This window comes from Rattus norvegicus, chromosome 4 (genome assembly GCF_036323735.1).
Source record: "Rattus norvegicus strain BN/NHsdMcwi chromosome 4, GRCr8, whole genome shotgun sequence".
In the NCBI taxonomy this organism is placed as follows: Eukaryota; Metazoa; Chordata; class Mammalia; order Rodentia; family Muridae; genus Rattus; species Rattus norvegicus.
The window spans coordinates 128,256,852-128,277,308 of record NC_086022.1 but is presented as its reverse complement, the minus strand read 5'-3'; the positions used below and the strand labels follow the sequence as shown (position 1 = coordinate 128,277,308).

Here is a 20,457-nt window from a genome sequence, read left to right as displayed (position 1 = left end):
GAATTCTATAGAATTAATATTCTTAAGATGTGTACTACCATTAAGGTATGCAGAGTTAAAGTGACTAGCCACATTTGACCATGAATTCTTTACATGTCATCATTCCCCATGAAAAGCTTGTTCTTTTCAGTTGGATGAAATCATGGCTGTCTGAAGCAAGTCCTCCTTAGGGACTGCAGGCTAGAACATGTGAATAGATATGCACCTACAGTAGTGTATCTTATGGAGTAGGGACATATTTTCACAAAATATTTCTTTTCTCTCTCAAGTTGTAAATGTTTTGAGAGTTCAGAGGCAAAAAGGAACTCTTGAGAAGACCATTTCTCTGTTCCGGACATCAGAGGAAAAACACAACACTGTAACAATTCAGTGAATTTGACATGAGGAATGGAAACAAACATGTTAATTTGTACCTCAAATAACAGCAGAAAAAAGTTGGTGTGGAAGACTTGGGACAAAATCTGGAGCCTCATGCATGCTAATTCAGTCTTCTGTAACAGTGATTAACGTCCACCGAGATTGATATAAACATCATCGACCGTTTCCTCCATGCCACCCCTATTGCGAGCGTTTTACAGGTACTGATGGGAGCAACCCCTTTGGAAGAGGTGCTGTTATCCATCCCTATTCCGTGGATGAGGAAGGTGGCACTTTTGTTGACATTCTGCTTTATATAAAGCTACTGTGAAAGAACAAGGTCGTTACTGTATGTGAAACCTTGATTCTCTATTGAAATTTTTTTAGGGGATTGCTCAGCGATCAAGAGCGCTTGCTGCTCTTGGAAAAGTCTCAGGTTTGATTCACACTCCCTCAAGGTGATTCCTAACTACCTGTAATTCAGGTCCCATGGAATTGTGTATGAATGTTTTGCCTGCATGTATGTATGTACATATATATACCACATGTATGCCTGGTGCCTACGGAGCTCAGAGGAGGACAGTGGATCCCCTGGAACTGGAGTTAGCAATTGTTGTGAGCCACCATTTGCTGGGAACCAAACCCAAGCAACAAGTGATCTTAACTGCTGAGCTATCTCTCCAGCCCCTTGATATTGTGTTTAATAGTAGTAGGAAGAATACTATGACTGCTATACATTAGGGTTGGAGTCCTGCTGGAGTCCTGTTTCCGGCCTCATAGAAAAATGGTGGGAGCAGAAGAAAAAGGATCATTGAGAGTGACAGTTCTCTGAAGTACGGGTGATCCTCTGCTGATGTTGTAGGCCAGTCATCTGGCCACAGCGTATAACATCCTCCCAATTAGTAAGGGCTTTTTCCTCCTTCTTTTGTGTGTGTGTGTGTGTGTGTGTGTGTGTGTGTGTGTGCGCGCATGCATGTGCATGTGTGTGCGGGTGTGCACATTCGGAGGTTAGAGGTCAGCCTTGGGTATTGTTCCACAGGAGCCCACCATGTTTTCTGAAACAGAATATATCATTACCTTGAAACTAACTGAGTATTCTGGGCAGAATGGCCACCGAGCCCTAGGGATCCACCAGTTTTCATTTCCCTAGAGGTCTTCCAGTGACAGTACTATGAGCAAGCTAATCCTGATTCATATATTGTGTGTTGCCTCTGGGTTGGGATCTCTGGTAAGTACTTTGCGTATGGTTTTGTTTATGTCTCTTAAGGGTTCAGTGAAGGTTGTAATGGTATGCCAGCTTTAAAGGGGGGAGCCCATCTCAGTGTAAAGTGACTGGACTCTCGGCTACAGACTAAGCTTCAGGTCCCCCCACTGTAACCCCCAAGTTGCATGTTGAGGTCCTAAGGCCCAGTATGGTAGTAGAAGGGGGATAGAGCCTTAAGAAGGTGAGTAAGTGACAGGAGTGCAGCTCTTAGGAAGTTAGTGCCTGTGTGCAAACAGACCGGCCAAGCTTCCGCTCTTCCTGCTGTCTGACGATGCATTGGCATCGTAGGGGAGGTCTGCCTGACCGTGCTAGACTTCTGTCCTCCAGGGGCATGTGTATCTGTGTTTGTAATTCATTGACTCTCAGGCATTTTGCAGTAGCAGCCTGAACTCATAAAGACAGCCTTCCAGCGCTATGGAAGTGTGGTATATGGTATAAATCAACATTCTTAGAGGGTGACCATTCTTAGGCTTGTTTACTCCAGGAGTCCCCCAGTTTGGACTAAGAACTAAGAGCTTAGAGAGGTCTTTCTTGGGTTCCTTGGTCATTTTGTCTTAAACTTCTAAAGCAAAGTAAATACAGATTTATTAAGGAAAAATGAGAACGATCTCCTGGGGGTGGGAGGGTCCCTGGTCCTTTAAGCCTTTCCCTTGTTTGTAGCATGTGGTTTACAAGGTTATTAAAGTTCTGGTACCAAGGGACAGAGAGGAGTAGAATGGAGGACAGTTAGGCAACTCACAGCCTCTGCCACACTGTTAGTTCAGCATTCTGATTTTTTATTTTGATCACTAAAGACTTTTCTTTATTCGTCTTTAATCTCTAGATTAAATGATGCAAAAACCTGGAATGACCATTTCTCAAATGGCCACCATGTGCTACTAACATTGCGAGAATATGTGTAATTCCAGCTCTGTTTCCAGCCCTCATAGCCTTACTGTGTGTTACCTCCCCTTCTCACAGTGTCTGACGTAGTGACCACATACATTCAAGGCCATTGGTTTTGATGGGTCTGGGGTATGATGTTCACCATTGCAATACTTTCTCTGACTTAGATCACAAACCACCTTTAAGGCCTTTTGATGTTTCTTTGGGTGACTTTACATCCTCCAGTCTGTGTTCAGAGTTAACTTGAGTCATCTATTTTTAGTTCCTCGTACTTTGCCCAGAATTAGCACTGGGGGTTATTGACCCCCACCACCACTCCACAGTGTAAACATGGAAAAAACAAAACAAAACAAAAATCCCACTATAGCCATGGCGTTAAACTGCAGTTTGCACGGTTTCTGACACTAGAGATTACATGGTTCCATTGCTTCCTGCCTATAGTCAGAGCCATGAGGAAACTTTGAGGAGCCATGAATTTGATTTTGAAAAAGAGGTGCGCATAAAAAGATTCTTTGTGTGTCACTCCAGAGACCCAGGAAGTTCATTGATGATCGGGTTCGCTCTTTCCATGGACTGTGTAAGTTCGTTCAAAGTAAGAGCGGGCATATTTGTATTTTTCTCTTGAGCCACATAGTCATAATAAAACGATTTCGAAGAGGCCACGAGAACGAGCAGCGAGAACGAGCAGCGGCGCTGGTGTTTACATTAGAGACGCTCCCGAATGAATGAGCTCTGCAGGGCAGGATACAGCTGTTTCTGCTGTTTACCTACAGGGTCGCATCCTCCCTACACAGTACACAAGGCTGCGTGCAGTGCCCTCTGCTAAGCCTTTCCTTTTGTCTCTGAGGACCTTTCTTCCCTTGTGCTGGTCTAGTCTGTCAGAGTGGAATGGCTTCAGTGATGTCTCGTTTCAGGAAATGTTCGATGAGTCTCAGGAAAACTATAAATAAGTCTCATGAAATTGTTACACGGAGGAACACGTACAGCTGTTGTCTTAGATGGTTAAGATGTGATGCCTAGAAGAGGTCTGTATCCGAAGAAGTGGCCTGCAGAATGTTACTTTCATCTATCTTACTCAGTGCAGGAAGTCGCCTACTCCCAATGCAGAGAACAGGCCTCACGTGAGCCTATCAGGTACTGCGTGTAGCCAGTGGGGAGGTTGTCATCTTCGACAGTGTCATCCTAAGACCTCAATGGTCATTTTGTCCATCTCTAGACCCTGTGTAGCCCTTCAGTCGTCTTGACCAGGAAAGCGAGAGTGGGACTCATCATTGGTTTCAAAGGCCGTTTAACCATGCAGGGACCGCGGTGGACGAGTGTAGAGCACTTGCTCCGCTTGTGTAAAACCATGGGTTCTGATTTAACACCCCACCCTCAACCCTAAGCAGCGGCAGAAGCAGCAACAAGGAAAAAATAAAACAAAACAAAAATACAAAAAAAAGAAAACCCAAAAAGCCCAAACAAGCAAAAAAAAAAAAAAAAAAAAAAACACTCATTGTAAACATCCTATTCTCAAAAATTTTGCTTTGGCTTATGATTTGATTTAGTTTAGTTAAAGTGAAATAAATTGCTCCTATCTATTCATCAGATTCTTCTTTAATCTTTTTTTTTTTTTTTTTTTTTTTTGGTTCTTTTTTTTCGGAGCTGGGGACTGAACCCAGGGCCTTGCGCTTACCTAGGCAAGCGCTCTACCACTGAGCTAAATCCCCAACTCCTTCTTTAATCTTAAGAGCTCTGTTTATATTTGTAGCTTAGATACTTGAGGCAAAAAGACTTTTTATTTTTATTTATTTATTTTGAGGAGTTCTCTAAAGTCTAGGTTGTCTCCAGACTTGCTGAGCTCCCAGAGATGACTGTGACTTCTGGTCTCTAGCTCTCAAATGCCCCACCAAGCCTCGTCTATGCTTGGACTCCAACTCAAGGCTTCATGTATGAGCGTGTTAAAACTCAGCCCTAGCTGTGGCCCAGAAAACTCTTAATAGGTTAAAATTTCTATGTTGAATGTGTCTGAACTTGATATGACGGATGGTGGTTTTTATGTGTAACATGGGGTATATTTCTTAAGATTAAGAGATTTGGTCAAACATTTCTATTACTTTCTTTATTTTTTGAGATAGAGTCTCTCTAGCTGTCCTGGAACTCCCTTTAGACTAGACCAGGCTCAAAATCACAGAGATCCACCTGCCTCCCCACCTCCCCAGTGCTGTGATTAGAAGTGTGTGCACCACATCTGGCTGAGCTCAAACATTTCTTAACAGTATTGTTTTATCTACATTCTCTTGATTCTGAAAACTGTTCTTTCTACACACACACACACACACACACACACACACACACACACCAAAAACCAAACCAAACCAAAAAACCAACAAGAAGTCACAGTTTTGCCTGTGTTTTGCCTGCATGTATGCCTGTGTATCTAGCACATATACATACACACGTTTGTGTGTGTGTGTGTGTTTGTGTGTGTGTGTGCGCGCGTGCGTGCATGCATGTACGCACGCACATATAGCTGGTACCTGTAGAAGCCAGAAGATGGCTTCTGGCTGATCCCTTGGAACTAGAATTCTAGACAGTTATATGCTGTTATATGGATGGAATCAAATCCAGGTCCACTGGAAGAATAGCTAGTGTTCTTAACCACTGAGCCTCGTTTTTAGCCTCTAAAATAATTTATTTTATTTTATTCTCTCCATTCTTTGTCTCATACAGAACTGCACAGTTTTGCTTGTTAGAATTAATTACAGTGGAAGCAAAAATAAACTAGGGACTATAGGGCCGGTGGTGGCTCAGTGCTTGCATGCCTGTTAGCACCCAGGAGGTCCTGGGTTGCATCCCCAACTTCCTCTCCCCTACCAAATATAGTCTTAAAAGCTTGCATTTAGCAGGTGAGGCAGGGTAAGCTGTGGCCGTGCATATCCAACACAGGCCATACAGGAAACACTTGTTCATGATGGACTCATGCTACACAGGCTGCCTGTGGCTCTGCGGTTGGACCGCCAGCCACACGTTGGCAAGGGGAGGGCCACCAGCCCGAAAGTCAAGTTCCTACTCAACCTGTGAGGTCACCTCCAGGAACAAGCTGACTTACAAACCACTTCCAGGTGATGCACATGGGGAGGGAAAGGATTTCCTGAGCTGAACCCCCGAACTGTTGGTACTCAGAACACACAAAGACCCTAACCTTGAAACATCAGAAGCTGAAGGGAAAGACTGTTGGTACTCAGAACACACAAAGACCCTAACCTTGAAACATGAGAAGCTGAAGGGAAAGACTGTTGGTACTCAGAACACACAAAGACCCTAACCTTGAAACATGAGAAGCTGAAGGGCAAGGGCTCTTGGCCAAGTGCTTGTGACTCTGCTGTCTGGGATGGTACTTGGCAATCTCAGAAGAGCGCTATGCTGTTGGAGTTGATTCCAGCTCATCTGCTCCTTCACTTCTGCCCATTCACCTTCCCAGGGAGGGTCTCTGATGGAGACCAGTGGAAACTGCTTTTGGCAAGCTGTACAGACTTACCCAGCATCAGGAGGAAAGCCACTGTGTAGAGCAAATTAAGCAGAGACTTAAGAAAAACAACCCAGTTAGATTCAGATGGTGCTGAAGGTTCTTTACTTTGGCAAGGCAGGCATAGTTTGTTTCTCTGCTCTGCTGGTGGATCAGCACCTTGGTGTAGTCAGCGCCTTTATCTCTGTTTACTTACAGGATTTTTCTGTTTTCTTTCCCACTTAAGAGGCATTTAAGGTGTAGAGTCCTTTGCTGGGCTTCCCCATCATGGCTCACCCATGTCTTCCAGAGGACTCTCTTTGGATATAATATATGGATCTAGGGAGAAGATGTTTGTTGTTGACCCATGAGTTACTAGCAGCTTCTGAAACAGTGGAAATCCTGATTCTGCCATATTTCTTTGTATATTATAGACAATTCCTTTCATCCTGTTTATAATAATTTAAAAAGTGAGAGTCTTGGTGCTGATAAGTTATGATACTCCTCCATGTTGGCTCCAGGGTAGCTTGGGGTCCTTTTAGTTTTGCCTAAAGCCATTTGTGATGGTTTGCATATGCTTGGCCTAGGGAGTGGCACTATTAGAAGGTGTGACCTTGTTGGAGGAAGTGTGTCATTGTGGGGGTGGGCTCCTCTTAGGATGCTCAGTCTGTTCCTGACTTCCTTTGGGTGAAGATGTAGAACTCAGCTCCTCCTGCACCATGCCTGCCTGGATGCTGCCATGCTCCTGCCTTGATGATAATGGACTGAACCTCTGAACCTGTAAGCCAGCCCCAATTAGATGTTGTCCTTTATAAAACTTACATTGGTCATGGTGTCTGTTCACAGCAGTAAGACTCTAACTAAGCCTTTTTCTGTTGCTGACTGATAAAACCCGCAAATAAACAACGGTTCCTCATTTCTCATGGTGGTGTGCATTGGCTGGTAAGAGAGTTCCAGGCCTTGCTTATCTTCTGTGTTTGACTGGTGGCTGACTTGGAAGTCCCCTCCAGTGTCCACCCTGTGGTCCTCCCTAGTACTTAGCTTGTTTTTCAGTGTTACTTTTCTCTTATGTAAGGACAGGCTTCTTTACTTGGTGGTGTCATACATCATACCAGAAGAGTGACTGTTGCCAGGTACAGCTTGCTGGGGAGATGGAGGAAAGAGGGTCACAGTTTGTGAGGGAACCCCCATCTCTAACAAACAAAAGAAAAGCTACACAGTAGTGACTTTGGCAGAGGCAAAGCCTCTAGAGTTTCCTACTACAGAACTTACCTGTGCCACTGACCCCTCCTGTTCCTCAGGGCCCGTTCTATACCCACGTGTTAGGCTCATTACAGATTCTTCCCAGCCACCCCACCCTACTCCTGCCACCCGCACCTCTCACAGTCATGGAATTTCTTTCAGTTCTAAATGCCTCCTTCCTCCCCAATTTTTGGCCTGGACTCGTGGACTTCTCTCCATCTGGAATATTCTTTATTGCCTATTATTTTTCTAGCTAACTGCTATATATACTTCAGACTTCCGCTTTAGGGCGTTTTCTAAGGGTGTTCCTGTCGTGACACCCTAGATTCTGGGAAACATAACCCTTCCTAAGAGTTTCCTCTGTTTTCCTTTTAGAACTTGTTTTGTCTTCCCTGAGAAACCTGTACTATGTCCCAGGGCAGAAACAATGCCTGCCTTCTCAGTGGCCTGTCTAGCACCCATGGCAGTGGCCACTGAAGTACATCCCTTAGTTTATTTGCTTAGAACATAACTTTACTGTACCCTTGGAAGTCCTTCTCTTTTTAGGCTAGCTCTTGGCTCTCCTCCCCCCATTCCAAGGAAACTTACTACATAGACCAGGGTGGCCTCAAATGCCCAGAGATCCTCCTGCTTCTACCTCTCAAGTGTTGGGGTTAAAGGCATGCACCACCTTCCCTGGCTGAAATCAAGTCTCTTGGCAAATAGCCTTATGAGATGCCCATCATGGAAAAAGACCCCTCATCTTAATCAAGCCCTCACATGACTGCAAACTCTGCCAGGGACTCTGAATGAAACTGTGTGCGATCACAAATGCTGATCAGTTTAGTCAGTGCTGCACTCTGTGTGCTCTCCGGACCCCAGGGAGAGGATGTGTGAATGGATTATGTGAGTTTAACTAATTGTCTTTCCAAAGATGATTATTGAAAGAAACTCAAACTTCCCTGGATGGCCATTTTTTAATGGAACATGTATTTGGTTGGATCTCACATAGATGGAGGTGGTTGTAATTCCTCTTTCAAATGAGCTATTCAAGATTATTCTTCAGTAGATTGAATTAACTGAGGAAACGTAGGATGGTGTTGGGTACTACCGGATAGTGCTTTACCTAAACCCTGCGAAGAGCCGGTTTTATTCCAAGCAGAAGCCTAAGTGGAAAGTGACTTTATTAATAGAGAGCATGGCTGGGCCAGCTGGCAAGGTTGGCGTAGGGTCTTCTGAATGGTTGAAACACAGAATGGAAAGTTATGAGGCTTCTCATTGTATCTCCTCTCAGAGTATCTTCCTCCACCCTGACCTTTCTGAATGTTCACCTGTCTAGGAGAATTTGGAAAATGCAATTTATTATAGGACAGATTTATTTACATGCTCAGAAGGTAGGAGTAATTGGTAGAACTTGTCAGTTGTCCATTCCTAAGCCAGCCAGTCAGTTTTTACTACAGGCAGAGTCTAGGGCTGTCAGGAACACACTCTTGTGGGAGGGGAGTGCTGAAAGGATAGTGTGCTGATACTTTGAAGATCCCTACTGTTTTAGGAGAGATTTCGGAAGGATGGTTTTAGGAAACTGATACGTTATCTCTCTAAACGAGGCAGCAATTTTCCAGCAATAGATGATAAAGTCTTAAATGTCCTTTTCCCTCTTTGACTTTCTTTCTCTGTCGAGGTTGGTTTTGTATCCTATCTTTTACCACAAAGAGCTTTAGTATTTTGGGGAAGATAGGGAGTAAATGCTTATTACACATTCTTGAAGCAAGACTTAGAGAATGCATTAGACGTGCACTGCTGTGATTCCTGTAAGGGAGGGAAGGCAGTTTTCTACGAGGTCTAAAGTGTCACTAGTGTAAATATGGCCCAGCCCTGGGACCTGGGGCTCCCTTGGTGCTGCAGCTCTGGTGCTCTTATTAGCTACATGCAAGGTTGGGTCAGGATGTCTGAAGTACCTTCATTATAGTGTTAGACAGTATGATGAAGGACTCGGAACATGGCGTGATCCGTAGGCCTGCAGCGAGGCTTGCTGTGCGTTAGTGTGAGGTAAATGGAAGAGAAAATGAGAAAACGATACATCCGAGGTTCACTGAAAAAGAAAACCATTCAAGTCAGTCATCTGTGCTGTCTATGATCAGTCTGCTCATCCAAAGAGAAGTTAATAAGGTTTGCTTTATCCAAAGATGCCTGGCTTCTCAGGCTCTTGTGATCTTTATTTTCTAGAACTTTTAGTGACTTCAAACTTCAGTGAAGTACAGGTTGAGAGTTTTTAATTGAAAACCCCAAATTTGAGATACTCTAAAATCTGACACAACGTGACATAAGGTAGGAGATCCCAAAACTCTGGTTTTCACTGTGTGTGTGTGTGTGTGTGTGTGTGTGTGTGTGTGTGTGTGTGTGCACAATAGTATAAAAAATGGAATAAAATTATTCAACCGTTTGTATAACCCATGGATTGTGACCCCTGTGGGTTGTGACCCCCATGGATCACATAGCAGATATCCTTTATAGCAGATGTTTGCGTTATGATCCATAACAGCAGCAAAATGACAGGTATGACGTGGCAACGAAGTAATTTTATGGTTGGGGGGGTCAGCACAACACGGGTATTAAAGTGTCTCAGCATTAGTAATGTTGAGAACCACTGGTATAAGGTTTATGTAAGACACACATGATTTTGTTTGTACACTTGGGTCACACTAAGAAGATCTCACTTTGTATACTCAATCGCTTCTGTCCCCAAGAATTTCAGATAAGGTTGGTGACTGTATTTTAAAGTGTGATGGATTCTTACTGGGAAGGGAGTACTTAGACTTGTGGTGGTCATTGGGTGTCTGTGTGTCATTGGGTGACAGGTTTGCGGTGTAATAGAAAATTAGTTATAAGAAAATACAGGTCTCTCCCTCCCCCAACATACTGTTTTAGACTTGGAAGCTGTTTCAAATACACTCCATAGGTTATTATGTTTCTAGTATGTTGATTATTCTGGCATATACTTTGCAAAAATGAAGAAGATACTAGAGTCCAGGTGGTCATTTTACTGAGTTAGTGTCCTGACTGAGACAAAATAAAAAACCCAAAACCTGGCTTTTACTTTAGATACATTTTTTAAAAAATATCATTCAATCTTATAGAACAGCTATTAGATGCATAAGAAAATTTTTTTTCTCTTTGGTTAATGGAACTATAATTTGTTTTAAGTGAACTTGTTCAAAATCCCAGTGAACTAGAACCCAGGACGGATTTGTAGTTCTTTCCCTCTTTCCTCTCTTCTGTTTAGTTTCTTGAAACAGGGTCATGGTGTATAGCCAGGCTGACATGGAGCTCGCTGTATAGTCCAGGTTGGCAGTCGTCCTGCCTCAGCCTCTGAAGTTCTGGAACTCAAGACTTGTGCCACCACACCCCTGGACCCAGAATTTCCGACTCCGGTTGCTTTCCATTTTGTAACCATTCGGTGTCCCTTGGCTTCTCATTCTGAGTTGGTTTGTGTTGTAAGGCCTTTGTTTGTTTTGGGTTCTGAGGATTCAGCCCTGGCCTTGGTGACTTCTAGTAAGTACTCCACACTGAACTTTATTCCGAGCCTGTTTTGTGGTTTGTGGTATTCAGCTTGTGAATGGTAGTTGTGGTTTTCATCTCTTATGGCTTTCTGCACCATCAAAGGGATTCAGGTTGCAGAGGGGGTGGTGTCGTGCATTACCCAGTGTGGATTGCATTGTCTCAGAAATAGACTTAAACTCCTTTTCCTTTTACTGTGTTCTCTACCTGTGCAATGGCGGAGTTCCCTGGGTTTGGGTGGGGGGAGGGTAGATGGCTTGCAGGCCCTGCTCACATATTACTGTATTTTACAAGGCTAATGCTGACTGCATCTGTGATTATAACTGCTTGGTTCATGTTTGAGGGTCCTTCTGAATACAAGAGCACATTGTCTCACTTACAGCCTGTAATGACCGACGCATCACAAGTGGCAGTTTTCCTTACACCACAGCTCCCATTGTGGCTGGATTTTATTTGAGAAGCTAGCTATTTTGGAAAGAAGGAACTACACCTTCCAGCTTTAAAAGACGGCCTTGCAAGTTTTAAGTGTTTAGAACCCCGGCCAAGAAGAGACTTAGTTGCATGCGAATTGCAATTTCAGAGTCTTTCCAGGTGGAGGGACACAGTTGAATAGAGGGACCAAGGCCAAGCCTTTGTTATGGTGGTGCTGAGGGAGGAAATGTGAGCAGTTGGGATTCCTGCTGGCTGGAGGAGCAGTTGGGTCTGGGAGAAAACAATGCATTGTTTCTTCCCACTCGCCCTTGACAGTGGCTTCTTCTAGTTTCTGTGTAAGCAGCACTCCTGGTTCAGCCTGAAAAACTACTTGTGAATTCATTGTAACAGCAGCGCCCAGATTCTAACCCTGAGTATGCTGATTGCTGGCTGATTGGCCGCTCTGGGAAGAGAGTAGTGCTTACCAGTTTCCACTATCAAAACACCACCGCCATGGCTGGTGTCACAGGGCCACCCCTGTGTGTGGACCCAGGAAGTGTTGGGCACAGTTGGTTCAGCTGTCAATCAGCATGAGCTGGCTCTTTCCACAGCGCATTCCTCATACAGCGCATTAGAACAGCTAAACTCTAATAACATCACGCGGGGATGATGGTCATGCACCGAGACTGTGTTACGGATCAGATTTGAAAAGTTCTTTAAGATGCTTTCTCTTGCTTTTTCAAGTAACGATTTCCAAGGCAGGGTTTCCCTGTATACCCTTGGCTGGCCTGGAACTCACTTTGTAGACCCAGGCAGGCTTCACACTCAGACATCCGCCTGCCTCTGCCTACCAAGAGCTGGAATTAAAGATGTGCACCACCACCTCTGCCTTTCTTTTTTTTTTTTTTTTTTTTTTTTTTTAAATCTTGTTTTTCTGTGACTTGGTCTCACTGTCTAGCCTAGTCTAGTTTCCAACTTGGCATCCTCCACCCTGTCCCTCTACCTGCTAGCATCATAGCATATGTGTCCTACTTTTTTCTTATTTAGTCGCCATGACAGCACAGAGAGATAAATGTTGTTTGTTCTCCCAAACTTAGTATGGTCTCTTTTTATTCCCAGATTGCTTGTATTTCCAGTCTGCCCACCTCTCTGAAAAGTGTAAGTGGCGGGTCTGAGGCTGCAAAGCATCTTGCTCCTCCCACAGTCAGAATTTGAGATCAGTACAATGTATGTAACTAAGCATTAGTGCCAGTCACGTTTCGCCTGCACTTTCCCTTTTCCAGTTATAAGGGTCCACAGTATTTTCATGGGATTCATGAGCTCCTGCAGTTTACTGAGTATCTGTTATGTGTCTGTTTTACATGGCTCGGATGGATCAGTGAGCGAAGTGGAAAAGCAACCATATCCTCCAGGGGAAATTGGAGCAACTAATGTATGCCAGAGCAGTTTATGTGGCACGGTGCAGGTAGGGGTGGGCTGGTTTGCAGTGGGAAAAATGGACTGGGGACTCTATACAGAGGAGGGGCCTGGGTGGCCGTTTTAAAGCCAGAGATCATATTATTGTAATAGCTTAAGTTTCTGGTACATCATACTCCTGGTTGCTTTTTGTCAAAGGAATGTGGTATGTTAAATAGCTGTGCTCCCCCAAACTTAGATGTAGTCTGCTGCTCCCCTTCCCAGCTGGATCTCCCTTCCCTTGATGATTGGTCAGTGTGTAGCCTAACAGCCCCTGTCTCTTCTAGGCCCCTTGTTCCACCCATGGCTGATATTGATCAGCCTACACCGAAGGTCTTGCCACAGACACATCTCCCCACTAAAACTGCTTTCCTTGCCCAGTTATTTTACTGTTTACTCATTAGACCTAGAAGTAGTACTTTGTTTATCTCTGCAATTTCTCATTATACAGAAACTTTGCTGGGACCCACTGATTTATTGGCAAATAAGTCTTCATTTGTGTCACCCCAAGTTCTTAATGCCATTTGAGGTTGTATTTTCATAAGCAGAGTCACACCTTTTAAAGTTCGTTTTCCCCGGATGTGATGTTTAGAAGTATCCTCTTAGTGTCAGTGAGCCTATAGTCTTCCTATAGCCTTATAGGAAGAAGGAGTGGGTTGGGGAGGGGAGAGGAGACCGTTAGGACAGATGGGCTTTAGTGTTGGAGCCAGCAGAAATATTTTTAGCTGAAAATGATTAACATTGTGTTGCTAACATCTTATTCATCTTTAGTACCACCATCTGTTTGGATTAAGAGGAAACCCTTGTCTTCTTATCACGATGTAATAAAATTTCTTCTCAGGTTTAATCTATACAAGTAGAAACTGAGTTCATTTGGTTAAATGCAAAACAACAAAAATGGCTTTCAAGTGGAACAGATTAAGGGGTTAGCTTTTCAGTGTCAGAAGTCTGGTTAATACTTGCAAAAAACTGTGTGGTCATTAATAGGTAGGAATCCTTTAAAAGGCTCTGGTAATGAGGCTGCAGAGAAGACAGAGATTAGAGGTAGGGTAGACAGCTCCTGAGGAATAACACTCAAGGTTGGCCTCTGTTCTGTGCATACACGTACACAAGTGCGTATACATGAAACTGCTTGTAAAATATGTAATGTTTAAAAATATCATTTTAGAACTATTTGATTATATATATATGTATACACACATCCATACACACACACACACACACACACACGTCCATACGCACACACAGACACACATCTGTACACACACATCCATACACACACATCCATATACACAGACACACATACACATCCATACACACACATAGACACACACACATATACACACACATCCATACACACACACACACACGCATCCATACACACAGACACAGACAGACACACAGACACATACACACACACCCATACACATTGATACACACACCCACACACACAGACACAGACAGACACACAGACACACACACACACACACACCCATACACATTGACACACACACACATCCATACACATAGAGACATATACATACATCCATACACACAGACAGCGACAGACACACACAGACAGACATACACACACTAACATCCGTGTACACACACACACACACACACACACACACACACACACACACACACACACGTACATACACACACACAGTGGAGAAAAGTATGAACTTGGAGCCAGATTCTTGATTTGGATGTGTCTTTTTTAAAAATTGTCGTATGATCGCAGGTTTGCCATAATTAGTGTCTCAATTTATTTGTCCGCCAAATGCAGATAAAAATATTTACTCAGAGTTCTTGTGAGGGTGGAGTGGATACAGTAGAAATAGTCACATCTATGAAAGCTGTGCCCTTTCGGGGGACGATAGTGTCCTTCATGTTTAGCAATCCAGCATATCCTAATGGTCACAGGAATATTACTTAGTATTCTAGGCCACGGAAGTAGGAAGGGGACTCACGGAGTGAATAGTTCTTTTGTTTTTTTTCAGCTCTGCCTGTGGAGTTGTGTGTCATTGGCTCTTGGTTGTTTATACTTGTTCTTGTTGGGCCAAAGTGAGCTGTTTTTATGCTAAGTTTGGGCAAGGTGCCCTTTATTGTCATTGAGTTTGACCTTTGCAACACCTTCTTAAGTGCTACCCAAAATATGTTGCAATACCACCTGTACTGAGGCCTTTTATTATTATGGAATTCTATTCTAAAGGAAGTGTCAAGGACTCAGTAGATGAGGAAATAGAAATCTAAAGGGGCTTAATCATACATGTGAGTTTTCTTTTAAATACTTGTCCGTCCATCCATCCATCCATCCATCCATCCATCCATCCATCCATCCATCCATCCATCCATCCTTCCTCTTTGGAAGCAATCTTATATAGCCCAGGCTAGCCTCTAAGTCACTGCAAATTGAGGGTAACCTTGTACTTCTGATCTTTCTACTTCCCAAGTGCTAGGATTATAGGTGTATACATCACACCTGGTTTATGCAATGCTGCGGGTTGAACTGAGGCCTTAGTGCATGCTGGGCCAGTACTCTACTGGGCGAGCTACACTGTGAGTGATGACTTCACTTCCGCCAAGTTCTGATGTGATAAACAAAACCACTGCTGCTGGGTGAGAAATGTGGAGGGGGTGAGGTAGACACAAGTCTGGGGCTGCAAATCCCACTGTGAACTCAGTAGGACTTGTTGAGCTACCCAGGAAATAAAGTGTCTGTGCCAGCCATGATTAGGTAAAAGCGGAATACATATAAAATTCAGCTGACTTACTATTTGCAAAGCTCCTTAGAGAGAGTTTCATGAATAAAAAAATTCACCAAGGTGCTCTAAAAATACAAATATGAGCCAACTTTTATTCAGCACTTAGCTATGTGCCTGTCATGCTTCTGAGGTTTTGTATTGTGTGTGTGTGTGTGTGTGTGTGTGTGTCTGTCTGTCTGTGTGTGTGTGTGTGTGTGTATGTGTCTGTCTGTCTGTCTGTCTTTGTACTATACTGACCAGACATTTCAGTATCTTGAAGGCAAGAAATTGGTATATGGGAAGATTTGCCTGGGGCTTGTATTTCAACTTTTGACCAATGAAAGAGCACTTGACTACAAATTTTGTAACTCTTTTAAAGCTGCAACAATGGGAAAACGAGCCTTTTCATCTAACATTTAAATCATGCCAATCGTTAAAGGGCCAAAGGTGCATTGTTACAGATGGGCTTAGCTTTAGTTATTCATACATCTCTCTGAATTATCACAGTTACCACATAATGATGAAACAGTGCTAGGCAAATGACTGTTTCTGCTCACACAGGCAACGGAGCCTAATTCTTAAAACTTCTTCAATTACTTCTCAATATCAAATCCAGATTCCTCGATGCCTGCAGCATTAGGTCCTGGTTCTCTGTTGTCACAGAGAGCTGATACTAGTTGGAATTGCTTTGCTGTCATGCTTGGGGGTCACGTATGCCTATGGAGAGACCTGTATAGCCCCATGTCCCATGGTTAGATTCCCTTTCATCTTGTGTAGTCTGTACAAGACTGGTCAACCTCATCTACTGTCTTCCTACCACCCACCATGTCTTCTTGTAATTGTCCTTATGCTTAAGGCTGTTTTTTAAAAAATGCCCGGATGTGAATTTGATCTCTTGCTTTCAGGAGGTTGGGGTGGAGGATGATGTGGGTAGTGGAGTCAGGTAGATGCTCGGGGCTTGCTGGCCTGCCAGCCTAGGCCAGATGAGTGAGTTCCAGGCTCAGTGGACAGATAGTTCCTGCATCCAAGGTTGAGCTATGATCTGCACACACATGCACGCATGCACCACCCTCTCTTTCATTTTTGCTAAAGTCCTTAGAAGATGGACGTGCATTTATCTTGTTTGGTCCCTTATCTGTAAGCACAAACATGCTTGTTGCCTAGTACTCTGTCTGTGGTGTTTATTGAGCACAGATGGGTGGATGGATGAATCCATGTAGAATGAACAGAAAAGCAGCAGATCTTACATCATAGCGTTAAAAGGCCCTTTCCTGAGACACATGACCCTGGGATAGTGGAGTAAAATATCAAGTTGATGAGGGAAAATGAAATTTTGTTTAGGGACATGTGAGTCCTAAGGTAGGACTTGCATATGTCCCCTGTGAATCCCATGCTTCCTATAGCTAGCATGCTGTGGCAGAGGAAAGGTGCATTCTTCTATCACGAGTAGTATTAATAGAGTTTATCGCAGATGCTGACGTATGGCTGGAAATAAACCAGTGGTTGTCATTTGACGCTAATCTACTTTTCTTCCAATCAGTTGGTTCCTGTCACTGCTTCTGGTTCAGGTCCTCAGAGATTCCTTGCAGGTTGGGTATCAGCAATGCCTTGCTACTTGGTACATTACAGTCTCCTCCCCCATGTCATAGCTTCTCCAGGATGCTTTAAAATTGGGTACTTTTTAACCACAGAAGTGTGTTGTTTCAGAGTTTTGGAAACTAGAATCCTAAAATCAAAGAGGGCCATGAGATCTGTGAGGCCTTAGACCCCTCCCTGTATCTTTTGAATTTCTGCCAGCCGCCTGTATACCCGAGCTTTCTTGCCTTATAGCTATGAGCTATAACGTAGGTTTAAATGTTTACATTTTGCTTTCTAAGTAAGGTGCATTGGGGCTGGATCAGTGGTTAGGAGCACTTGTTGCTGTTATAGAGTTACAGCATGCAGATGATGGCTACTACCACCCTTTACTAGGAGATCCAGTGTTCTGAACTACTTAGGCACCAAGCACACATGTAGTACACATTATACATGCAAGAAAATCACTCAGACACAAGATGATTAAAATCAGTGTGTGTGTGTGTGTGTGTGTGTGTGTGTGTGTGTGTGTGTGTGTGTGTGTGTTCATCTGTGTGTGGGGTGTTTGCATGAGAGTGCATATCTGAGGGCACAGGTGTCAGATCCCCTGCGAGCTGGAGTCACAGGAAGTTGTGAGCTGCCTTGTGGATTCCCTGGGAAGTGATTTTAGATCATCTGGAGAAACAGTTTGTGTTCACAATCACTGAGCCATCCTTCAGGCCCCTGAAACTTGGATTTTGAGGGCTCCACACAGACCCCTGTTTTGGTGGCTTGGTCCCCAGGAAGGCTGGAGGCTGGTGAAACATGAAAGAGATGGGTACCAGTGGGACATCTTTAGGCCACCAGGACCATGCCATTGTAAGAGATCATGGGGCACAGCCTGTGCTTCTACCACTTGTTTGCTCTGCTGCAGTTTAGTAGACCATTTCACAGGCTGAAACCTCTAAAACTGAACTAAGGGAAACTTCATCTTGAGGGTTTTTTTTGCTGTTGTTGTTGCTTGTTTGTTTATTTGTTTGTTTGTTTAAGTGAGGGAAAGCTGACCTACCCACTCTAGACTTTTGCTGTTGGAGATATTTGTGTGTGTGTGTGTGTGTGTGTGTGTGTGTGTGTGTGTGTGTCTATACACTTGAACTGTGCTCATGAGTGTGCAAGCCCATGTGTACGGGCATGTATATATGTCCAAGTGCCTCCTCCTAAAACCTACATTAGTCATAGTAGCCTTAAGGCTTGCTCTAATCTAGTGTGATCTAGTGCTCCTTGACTAATTTTTCCTGCAAGTTTCTAATTAAGTTCAGTGAAAGCTCCAAATGGACATGGCTTTGTAGGGAGATGCCAGTCCAGAAATGCAGGCTCCAGCCTTCTTCCTTGGTGCTCTTCGGTGAACCTGCTGCTCTTTGGGGGAACTTTGCGTGGCATTTGCTCTCTCAGGCTGGCATGTCCAACCTTAAGTCCCACAGGCTACACACATCCTATAATAGGTGAGAAACTGGCTCAGCACAATTGTATATGGTGTCCTATTGCAATGTCAGAAGGCTGGATACGGTTATTAGAATTTTAGCTTTTTGGTGTGTGGTGTTCCATCACTTAGTATCTCCATTTCTATAAGAGGAATCTGATCACATAATACCTGTATCTGTGGGGCTTGTGAGGCCTCAGAGAGATGATGTAAGCAGATCGTGTTATATAGAGACCGTTGTAAATATTTGACATATTCCTGTGATTGTTCCTTTTTTTGAAAACTTAACACACACACACATATATATATATATATATATATATATATAACACACACACACACACACACACACACACACACACACACACACACACACCCTGACACCAGTTTGATGTAAGAACCTTTGTGTTGGTATGCTCATTGGAGGTAGTTCCAGTATGATACCAAAGCTGTCTTTTTTGTGGGGCAGAGTTGGGAATCCGCACTGTGGAGTAGAAACTAGTGCTTTGTGTGTGCAGGACAAGTATTCTAGCATTGAGCTATTCCCCAGTCCCCCTCTTACTTTGTGCGTGCAGGACAAGTACTCTAGCATTGAACTGTTTCCCCAGTCCCCTCTTACTTTTCATTTTAAGATTGGGTCTCAAGACATTTCACAGGCTGGCCCTGAGCTTATGTGTAACCTAGGTGAGCCTTGAACCTGCTGTCCTCCTGCCTCAGCCCCCTGAGTAGTAGCTTGCAGGTTTTGCCACCAGGCCCACCGGGTAACAAAGTTTTACAGAAAATTGTAAGTTAATGCTGAAATGTGGGCCGCCATTAGAAAATTCACTTCTTCGATTAAGGTTTTTTGATTAAAGGTTGCCACATCTTGCCACATCCTCACAATCTACCATGTGATTAAGTTCCCCCCACAAGATAGGCAGTGTTGACCAATTCTGCAGTGGCTTGAAACGGCAATTCAAAATCATTTTAGAGTTTTCTGGGTAATTATGATTACCTAGTTTGCAAGTGAAGCCAATTGTGACTATAAGATTATAGCCCAACTATTGCTTTCTTAGTAAATATAAATGTGATTATAAATTAAAACCCACTGGGGGTGTTTCAATTTAATCTTACTTTTTTTTTTTCTGAAATGTGAAATTGAATACTTATTAAAACTCTCTTTGAACATGGCAAAATTGGGTAAATGTAATTACGCCGCCATTGTTTTATGAATACTTCCTAAGTTCCAAGAGGGAATGAAGGTTATATGTCTGGAGTGCCTTAAGGTGACTGCATCCAGGGGCAGAGAGATTAGATTTTCATGTGACACATACATCATAACTTTAAAAAGATGGTTCACTGTTAGAGATTCATCCCAGGCTTGTGTTTGACTGGCAGAGTTTGTACAGTCAGTCTGTTCGTTCCACTTGCTTATGCTTAAAGGGGGAATAATTTTAGTACTACTTGTTTTCAGTCTCACTGCCTTTAATGACTGTTACAGAGGCCTTCTAGAAATTGAATCTGAGGTGTTTATTTAGAAGAATAAAATACAGATGATTCTGTGGGTAGGAGAGCTGATATGCGTGATGAAAATCAGTTTTTATTGTGTTTCCTTAAGAGATGGTATGTTAAGTAGCTTACTATAGCTGTGACCCAAGATTCCCAAGACGCAGCTTCCAGGGAGGCGGAATGAACTATTTTGGCCAGTGGCTTCTGAGCTGGACGCTTGTACTTCTGTTGATTGTGGCTCTTGTGAGGAGGCAGGGACATCATGGTGCTGGGAGCACTTAGTAAAGGCTGCTCAGAGCAGGCATCACACGTGTGCACTGCATGGGTGTGTGCAGGCCTGGAGAACACACCTGCGTTATCGACTCTCTTTTTGCCTATTATTTCATCCTGTTCTGTCCCCCACTCCCATAGTGCCACACTCCCTTCCTCCCCGGAAATACCCCCAGACACACACATACAGAGATATGATTTGCTAATCTCCAAGCATCTTATCAGTCCCATCAAGGTGAAACAGCAGTTGCTCATATGTTTCTAAAGATGAATTATC

At 43.6% G+C, this 20,457-nt stretch overlaps 1 protein-coding gene across 39 annotated transcripts in view; it reads left to right on the top strand.

The window, feature by feature from the left end:
- Nucleotides 1-20,457, top strand: part of Magi1 (membrane associated guanylate kinase, WW and PDZ domain containing 1) — a 605,639-nt gene that overhangs the window by 90,920 nt on the left and 494,262 nt on the right. The gene's annotated exons all lie outside the window — the stretch shown is intronic.